General features: G+C 45.4%; 1 protein-coding gene across 1 annotated transcript in view; it reads right to left on the reverse strand.

Annotated features, from left to right (window-relative positions):
• The window catches only part of LOC138418330 (zinc finger protein 154-like), a 49,426-nt gene extending 41,629 nt beyond the window's left edge, over nucleotides 1-7,797 (reverse strand). The window contains exon 1 of the mRNA XM_069549532.1: nucleotides 7,606-7,797. The gene's annotated coding sequence lies outside the window, so the exon portion shown is untranslated. The remainder of the gene's footprint in view (nucleotides 1-7,605) is intronic.
• Nucleotides 7,798-8,684: the final 887 nt, after the last annotated feature.

Below are 8,684 nucleotides of genomic sequence, written 5' to 3' on the forward strand. Positions count from 1 at the left end.
TGTAATCACATGAGTTCTCAATGCGGAGAACTTGTTCTGGCTGAAACAGAAGTGGAAGTCAGGCAGATCTGAAGAAGGGATTCAGAAGTGGGAGAAGAAATTCTCTACTTGACAATCTCCTGCTGTGGCTAGAGTATAGAGGAATTCAGAGGGAAACTATGAGAAGGAAATTAACTGTACTTTGTGAGTGTGAAAGTGGACCTAGAGCTCCAGATGTACAGAAATAAATGAATCCATTATTATATTTGGGAGACTTCAACATCCCTCTACCAGAAATGGACAGTTCCAGCAGGCAGAAAATCAGTTAAGGACATATTTAAACTCAAAGCACCTTCAGTCAACTTAATATAATTGATATCTACAAGACTACTTCATCAAACAAGAGCAGACTGCATATTCTTCTCAAGCTCACATGGAACATTCACTACCACCTTTTCTGGGCTATAAAATAGACCTTAACAAACTTAAAGGAATAGAATCACACATTGTCTGCTCTCAGACCACAATGGAATTAAAGTAGAAATTAAAAAGATAAAGATAGCTGGAAAATCCCAAAATACATGGAGAGGAAAAAACATAGTTTTAAATAATTCAAGGACACTTATGAGCCTGGAGAAATCTCAAGAGAAATTTCAAACTGCTTGAAACTAAATGAAAACAATTTACCAAAACTTGTGGGTTGCAGAGAAAGCAGTGCCTAGAGGAAAATTTACAGCATAAAAAGAAGAAATATACAAAATCATTAGTCTGAATTTCCATCCTAGAAAATTGTAAAAGGAAATGCAAATTAAATCCAAAACAGAAAAAGAAATAAAAATTAGAATAGAAATCAATGAAATGGAAAACAGGAGAGCATGGGTGTTAGATTTTCTCAAATGCTTTTACAGCATTTATTAATTTCTTTAAACGATACAGGCCTATTCAGATTGTCTATTCTTACTTTCTAGTGAAGAACTGCATCAATAATTACTATCCTTCCAAAGCAGAAGGCACCAGGCCCAAAGAGATTTACTAGTGAATTTTACCAAATATTTAAGGAAGACATTACACCAGTTATCTACAATCTCTTCCAGATGAAAAGTGCAGAGGAAATACTCCCTAACTCATGCTATGAGGCCAACATCATTCTAATACCAAAACCAGACAATGACATTACAGGGAAACTATGGACCAATCTCTCTCATGAGCACAGAAGCAAATCCAACAATGTGTAAAAAGAATTATTCACCACAACCAAATGGAATTATCCTAAGTATGCAAGGCTAGTTTAATATTCAAATACAAATTAACTTTGGCCACCTGATGTAAAGAGCTGACTCATTAGAAAAGACCCTGATGCTGGGAAAGATTGAAGGTAGGCAAAGGGGATGACAGAGGACGAGATGATTGGATGGCATCACTGACTTGATGGACATGAGTTTGAGCAACCTCTGGGAGATGGTGAAGGAGAGGGAAGCCTGGTGTGCTGCAGTCCATGGGGCCACAAAGAGTCGGACACAACTGAGCGGCGGAACAACAAGAATCACATCAACAGGCTAAAAGAAGAAAAAATCACATGATCATATCATAGATGCAGAAAAAACATTTGAGAAAATCCAACATTTGAAGAAAATCTACAAAAATATAATAAATAGACATAATAAACATAGCATAGTAAGTATCAGGTTGTGAAATAAAGACCTTACTCAAAATGATGCATTTAACTTCAAATAAACAAAAGCAGAGATGATCAGATATACTTAAAAGCAACGGATGCTTAATCTTACTTGTGAGAAGTTCAAAGCTTTTCCACGAAAATCAGGAACAAGGCAAGTATGTCTTGCTACCCACTGCTTTTCAGCATTGTCCTGGAAGTCCTAGCTAATTCAGTAAGACAAGAAAATAAAATGAAAAGGTATAGATTGGGAAGGAAGAAATAAAACTGTCTCTGTAAACAAGTGATAAGAAAGTCTCTATGTATAATACCTGAAAGAATCAACACCAACAAAAATTCTCGATCCAGTAAGAAATTATAGCAAGGTTGTTGCTATATGCCAGCAGTGAATGAATGGAATTTAAAATTTTAAATATATTACCATTTACATTAGCATCCTCCAAAATTAAATACTCAGGTACAAATCTAACAAAACATATACAAGAGCTATATGGAGAAAACTACTGAATTCTGATAAAAAATATCAAAGAAAAACTAAATAAATGGAAGAGACATCTCATATTCATGAAAAGGAAGGTGCAACATTGTCATTCAAGTGTACGCTGAATCTAAGCAGAGTTAGGATATAAGCTCGTAATTCTAGAAGGACGGTGTGAGAGAGCTCTAGTCACATTCAGATCCACAGGGCATAGCCCTGCCTTCTCTTCTGTACAGTAACAGAACGTCAGATATCCTGATGGAGGGAGAGGGCCAGTTTGATAGCCCACATGGACTGGGATTCATAGAGTCACAGAGTAACACCCCAACCTGGAACACAGCAGCGTCAGGCTGTTCCTGTTGCTGCTGTTTTTGAAGAAACTTTCCTCTCTTTATGAATCCACTCTGCTTGCAAACACCGCTTCTATCAATTCTCTTGACAGCAGGGCAGACAGTTTGTTGACTTAGCAAAATAAACCTTTATTAGAGTTCTATTTTGATTATTCTCCTTTGAAAACTATCTCATTTCAAATGTGTTAGAAAATGTATTTTCCCTCACTTATTTTCAGTTATGTCAATTTTTAATTTTTATTGTTGAAGACTTATCATACCTTCCCATCTGTCTAAGAATCTGGATTTTCATGAGTCTAGACCATAGTTTCACTCTTTATAGCTTGCTTCTTATCCTTTCTAATGAACTGCTTCTCATTCTCTATACCTTGAAGAATTAATTGACCTAAAATATTATACATTAGTGTTTCCCATGTTCAAAAACTATAGAACTCTTTTACCAGTCTCTTATTTCAGAACTGCGCCACTTCCGGATATTTATGTGTCATTTCTACCATAATTCATCTCTCTCACTTCCCCTCTCTGTCCCTCTTCTCTTTCCTTTGTTTTACCCCATGTGTCTGTTCCCTTTCTCTGATCCAAGATCACACCTGGTCAGAAATAATGTACTAACTGTATGCAGTGACCTGGTACTCAGGGTCCACGAAAAGGGAACACAGGAAAATGATGAGCCATCTAGAGTGGCTTCCCAGACTTGGAATCTTCTCCATATGGATTTACTCCTGGCAAAATGAGGAAATGTAACTGAGCTGAAGTCAAGACAGGTCCTAGATGTCAGACATGCTCTCTCTCTCTGTTCTTCACACTATTTAGTGGACTCCAGAAGAATGGATGTGTGTTTAGACACAGTTATGAAACTTAAAATTTATAATGCCATTGTATTTCTGTTTTATGATCTGCCTTCTGAAAACCTCTGTGGCCTCTTCACATTGCAGAGCCATGTACATCTCTATAATGCACCCTTGTAGATGATGCTAGATAACACAGTACATGGTCGGAGAGGGCCCCTGAACACAACTCAGGATAAGTCCATGGGATTGTCCGCAGGACCAGGGAGGTGACGCAGGCTAAAGATCAGGCCGTTTTGCCGTACTGGGAAATAAAGAGCACAGAATGGGGAAGGCCTCGTAAGGTGAAGGACATAGCTATGGGACGGGATATCTGGAGGAGAACAGGGCCAGAACCAGTTTATCTGTAAGTAATTTCCAGAGGGCTCCTGTTTGCTGGTGACACGTGACCACTAGAGTAGAAGGCTAAGTCCAGGACCAAGAATATCCAACTGCAACAGAACAGTCTGTGTGCAAGGACTATTCACAGATAGTGCACACCTCGTGACACAAGACGTAACAGTCAACACTGGAGAGCACTGCAGAAGGAGCAGTAAGAAGAGCAGGTGAGCGTCCAGAGAGGCGAGGATTAGTCGTGTATGGAAGAGTAGAACAGACGAGTCATCAAAATGTCAAGAATGGGGAAGCAGCACCAGAAATGAGGTGTAGCTGCTAGAAACGGCACAAAATACTAATCACACACAGGAAGCTTCTCCTATAATGTGAACACAGCCTTGATGTCATGCCCTCCCCCAGGTGCCATTTAAGACCAGGAGCCTCCTGATGCATTTTGCTGTGACTGGATTAACAGTCATTTGTGAACCACTGAATGCACTCCATCCTACTCCCGAGATGAGCAAATACACATGGCAACCATGTGATGCAATTACTTAGAGAAAGACATTACAAAGTGTAGCCAGTACCAGGCCAGAATAACTCAGCACACAGCAGTACACAGGAAAGAAAACTGTTACAGAAAACTTCAGAGAGTCTTGCAAGGAAAGACCATGGTCCACGTAATTAGTAAACATGTCAATGATGGCAAATCCTGGCACAGGCAGGCAGGAGGAAATGTCAGCTAGAAGAGAGATATGGGATCTAGGGTACTAGAGTGCTTTAGATCTGGACAAAGTCACCAGGTCAGGCAGAGGGCAAGCAAAACAGAATCCATTACAGTGACCAGTAGATGGCTGACCCTGAATCATTCTTTGTGAGGCTTCATGAAAGCAGAAGTTGGGACTTTTCAAGGAGAGAAGGCGGCAGTGCACACACCTTATCCAACCAACCCCAGCACCTACTTAGGGACTTGGGGAAGGACGCACTGTCCGTGGTTCTGATGTAGGAAGGGCAGGCCAGGCTCTAGGGTGAAGACAGCAAGGAATACAGTAGGGCACAGAGGTGGGTGTGAGGACCTCACCCAGGGAGGTTTTAAGTTCAAGGGTCTCCAGCATCAAGGTACAAGCGTCCCTGAACCTCATCCATTTGGCCCCACTCCTCTCAGAAGACGTATAACTGAACAAGGGCTCAGCCGTTGCAGCTCATGGCTCTAGAACATGGGCTCGTAGCTGTGGCACACCCGCTTAACTGCCTTGTGGCATGTGGGATCCTCCCGGACCAGGGATCGACCCTGCGTCCCCTGCATTGGCAGGTGGATTCTTAACCACCTGACCACCAGGGAAGTCCTTCATTTAAGTTCTTAACATACAACTTTGCAGAAAGCACCCAGGTTTGCTCAGCAAATTCAGACAGGATTCAATACTAGCTTAGACCTCCCACAGCACCCACTGAGGGTGGGAACATCGAAGCCTTCTATGGCCTCTCTTCCTGTATGGCTGCTCCTTGCCTAAGACTAAGCCACACAAACCCACCAGTCAATCTTGGACGCCCATGGCCCTCTTCCATTTCTGTGCAGCTCTCGCTGTCCTTCAGCAATGACAGCCTTCTCTGTCCAGCTAACCCTCATTCAAGTCACCCCAATCCCACTAATTATCATAAATGACCATATCTGCCTCTGTCCATATCCACCAGGCTGAATGAATCATTCCAGGCCCCATTAAAGTCCTCACAAAATCTTGGTGAGTCCCTAGTGAATTGAATAAGCAATAGCTCCAGTCTGTATGCCATCCTGCCTCAATCACTGCTATCCCTTGGCATCCAACTCATACCTACTCTTCTCTTGGAAGCCTTGGCCACTTACCAGGCTCTCATGTCTGATACACCCTACCTTTATGGCCACATACCTCCCTCAACTGCCTTTGAAAGGTGAAAGCGATAGTCACTCAGTTGTGTCTGACTCTGGAACCCTATGTACTGTAGCCTGCCAGGCTCCTGTCCATGCAATTCTCCAGGTGAGGATACTGGAGTGGGTTGCCATTCCCTTCTCCAGGGGATCTTCCTGATCCAGGGGTCAAACCTAGGTCTTCTGCACTGCAGATTCTTTACCATCTGAGCCACCAAGAAACCCAATACCATCACTCAGGTACTCAAGCAAGAGCCCCAGTGCTCAGCCTCTATCCTCTACTTCTTGCTCCCTGAACAGCGTTAGGACAGTAACATGAAGATTATACCTCCTAAATGTGACCACAGGTCACTCACTTGGGTCCACATAGTAGCTGCCACATTTTGGATATCTCCACTTGAATCCCTCTTTCGATTTTCCAATTTGTGAGTCCAGCTGCCAATTTGACGCCTCCACTTACGGGTCCCTGAAATACCTCAGACTCTTAATATGGTAAAAAAAAAAAAAAAAAAAGCTTCTGATAAACCCAGTGATTATTACTCACACTATCAACTTCCTCATCTCAGTTGGAGCTTCCATCCTTACAGCTGCTAAGATCAAACACCCTGGGGTTATCTCTGGTTTCTCTGTTTCACTTCTCACCATCCAAACTAGAAAACCTAGTTACCCCTTTTTAGAACATGCATCCAGACTTCAACCTCATCTACTAAATCACAACTCTGGCCCATTAACTCTCAGCTAGAGTATGTCAGTAGACTCTACCAGGATTTGCCTCACTCCTCTCACTCCCACAGTCTGTTTCCCACTCTACCTACAGTCAGAGATAGCTTTTTAAGACCTTGATAATATCACCTCCCTCCTCTGATTGAAACCACCCAATACCTCCAGAATAGATGCTCAATTTCTCAGGTATTCATCCTATATTTCGTGCTCATTCCAGATAAGGATACCTGTGCTTCCTCAACACTCCCACCTTCATTTTAATAATAAGTATTCGCACATGGTGGTACCAGCTCCTGGGGTAACTTTCCACACTACCTTACGATGGTTGCCAGAAATGGAAATATAACCATATAACCTCTAATATGGACTTAAGACTCATGGGGTTTCTCGAGGGTGCCCAGAGCCAAGGATTAGGAAGACGGCACCTAAGAGTTCCCGGATTCCACGAACCAGAAAACATCTGAGTGAGGGTTAGAGCCAGAAAGGAACTAGGGCACCCTCCACATACCCGTTTTGTTTCTGTAAGTACTTCTGCAGCCTTGGGACTCTGTGAAAAGAGACAGACCTTAGAACAATGTAACAGTGGGGACAGAAAGGTTGAGGCTCATGCCACCCCATATGCATCCATGCCGAGACCAAGCCAGGTGACCTCAACTTGGCTGTCTGACCTCTATGCCTCGGTGCGCTTTGTCACTCCTTACCAGCAGTGTCACCTTGAACAAAGATTCAACCTCCTAGTGCCTCAGCGTTCTCATCACTCCCCTCAAATCTGTTTTTCCTTTGAATAGCCTTGGGAAACATTTTAAAAGCAAATGTAAATCCTGTTCCCCTTTTTGTTCAAAACTCTCCACACCTTCTTGCTGCTGCTGCTGCTAAGTTGCTTCAGTCGTGTCTGACTCTGTGCGACCCCACAGAAGGCAGCCCACCAGGCTCCTGTCCCTGGGATTCTCCAGGCAAGAACACTGGAGCGGGTTGCCATGTCCTTCTCCCCACAACTTCTTAGGTCCCGACAGTAAAGACACAACCTTCAGCCTGACAGTCTGGTCATGACTCCGCTTCACACTGTCTGGGTCCTGAAGACATCAGATGGACCCAGGTTTCCTGAATCCTCCAGCCACAGTCCGACCTCCAAGCCTCTGCAGCTGCCGGTCCCTCCGCCCGTCACCCTGTCCCACGCGCCATCACACAGTCCGTCACACACAGGGACCACCCCGACCGCCTCGCCGTCCTGGAGCCCGGGGCCTGGGCTGCGGGCACGTGGGCAGGAGCCTCGCTCTCGGGGCTTTCGTGTCGGGTGGGGTGAGGGCAGTGCGCGCCCGGAGGACGCCATTTACCTGAGGCTGGTCCCTCAGCGCCGCCGCCTCCAGCGGCTCTGGGCGGAGCGGGGCCAGGAACGGCGGGGAGGCTCGGGCAAGGCGGTCCCCGGGCGGCGTCGCCGAAGCGCAGACCCCTCTCTGTGCAGCGACGACAGGCCCTCCCATCGAATGTTCTCGGTCCCATCGCCCAGCCCTAACAGGCCTCCGGACCTGAACGGACCCACAGCAGTTAAAACGGCCGCCTGAGGGAGGAGGCCGGAAGTCCCGCCCCAACGAGCTGTGCTTTAAACGGAAATTGCCTGTTTCCCGGTAATTCATTCGTCCCCCACGCTGCCCTTTGCTCTGAACAGCCCGGGTAATGTAGCTCGAACACACGAGCAAGTCACGGGCAAAGGCTCTCCCTACGAGACTTTCAGGAGAAAGAGAAAAGGCTAAGCTCCCCAGTGAGCGTCGCTGGAAAACGATGCCTCCAGTTCTAAGGACAGAGACGCGGCTTTTCTTCTAAAGGAGCCATACTAGAATCTGTGGGACCAGTCTGCCATGGATCACCGAAGTGCTTGTGTTACTAAACGGAACAGTCCACTGGCTCCACAAAGCCGATCTAGTGCCACCTGGTGGCGATGAAAGAAAGTACAAAATTTACTGCAGGGCACCCAGCAAGAGAGTGGGGGACAAGACTCAAATCCACTCCCGCGGGGTCTCTGAGTTAGGAGTGTTTTTAAAATATTTATGTATTTGACTGTGTCTGACGCAGCATGTTGGCTGTTCAGTTGCAATGCGTGGGCTTGCCCGGAAGCACATGAGATCTTAGATCCTCTACCAGCATGGAACCCGGGGCTCCTGCACGGTCAAGTCCCAGTCTCTTTATTGACTCTCACGAAGAACAAGTTAAATGCTATCATTTGCCTGCAAATCCAGTCAGGAACTGAGCCTGAAGGAGCTCCAGTAAGCCACCTGAAGATTCTCAGGTGGAAAACGCATGCTGACACCCTAGTGTCCCATAGCACTGGCCACCCGAAGCGTGGCTTCATGGCGTCAGCTTGGACTGTGAGCGTCAGGAGGGGCGCAGGGTGGCTGGGCTCAGTGTGTCACCACTG

Source organism: Ovis canadensis, chromosome 14 (assembly GCF_042477335.2).
Source record: "Ovis canadensis isolate MfBH-ARS-UI-01 breed Bighorn chromosome 14, ARS-UI_OviCan_v2, whole genome shotgun sequence".
Lineage (NCBI taxonomy): Eukaryota > Metazoa > Chordata > Mammalia > Artiodactyla > Bovidae > Ovis > Ovis canadensis.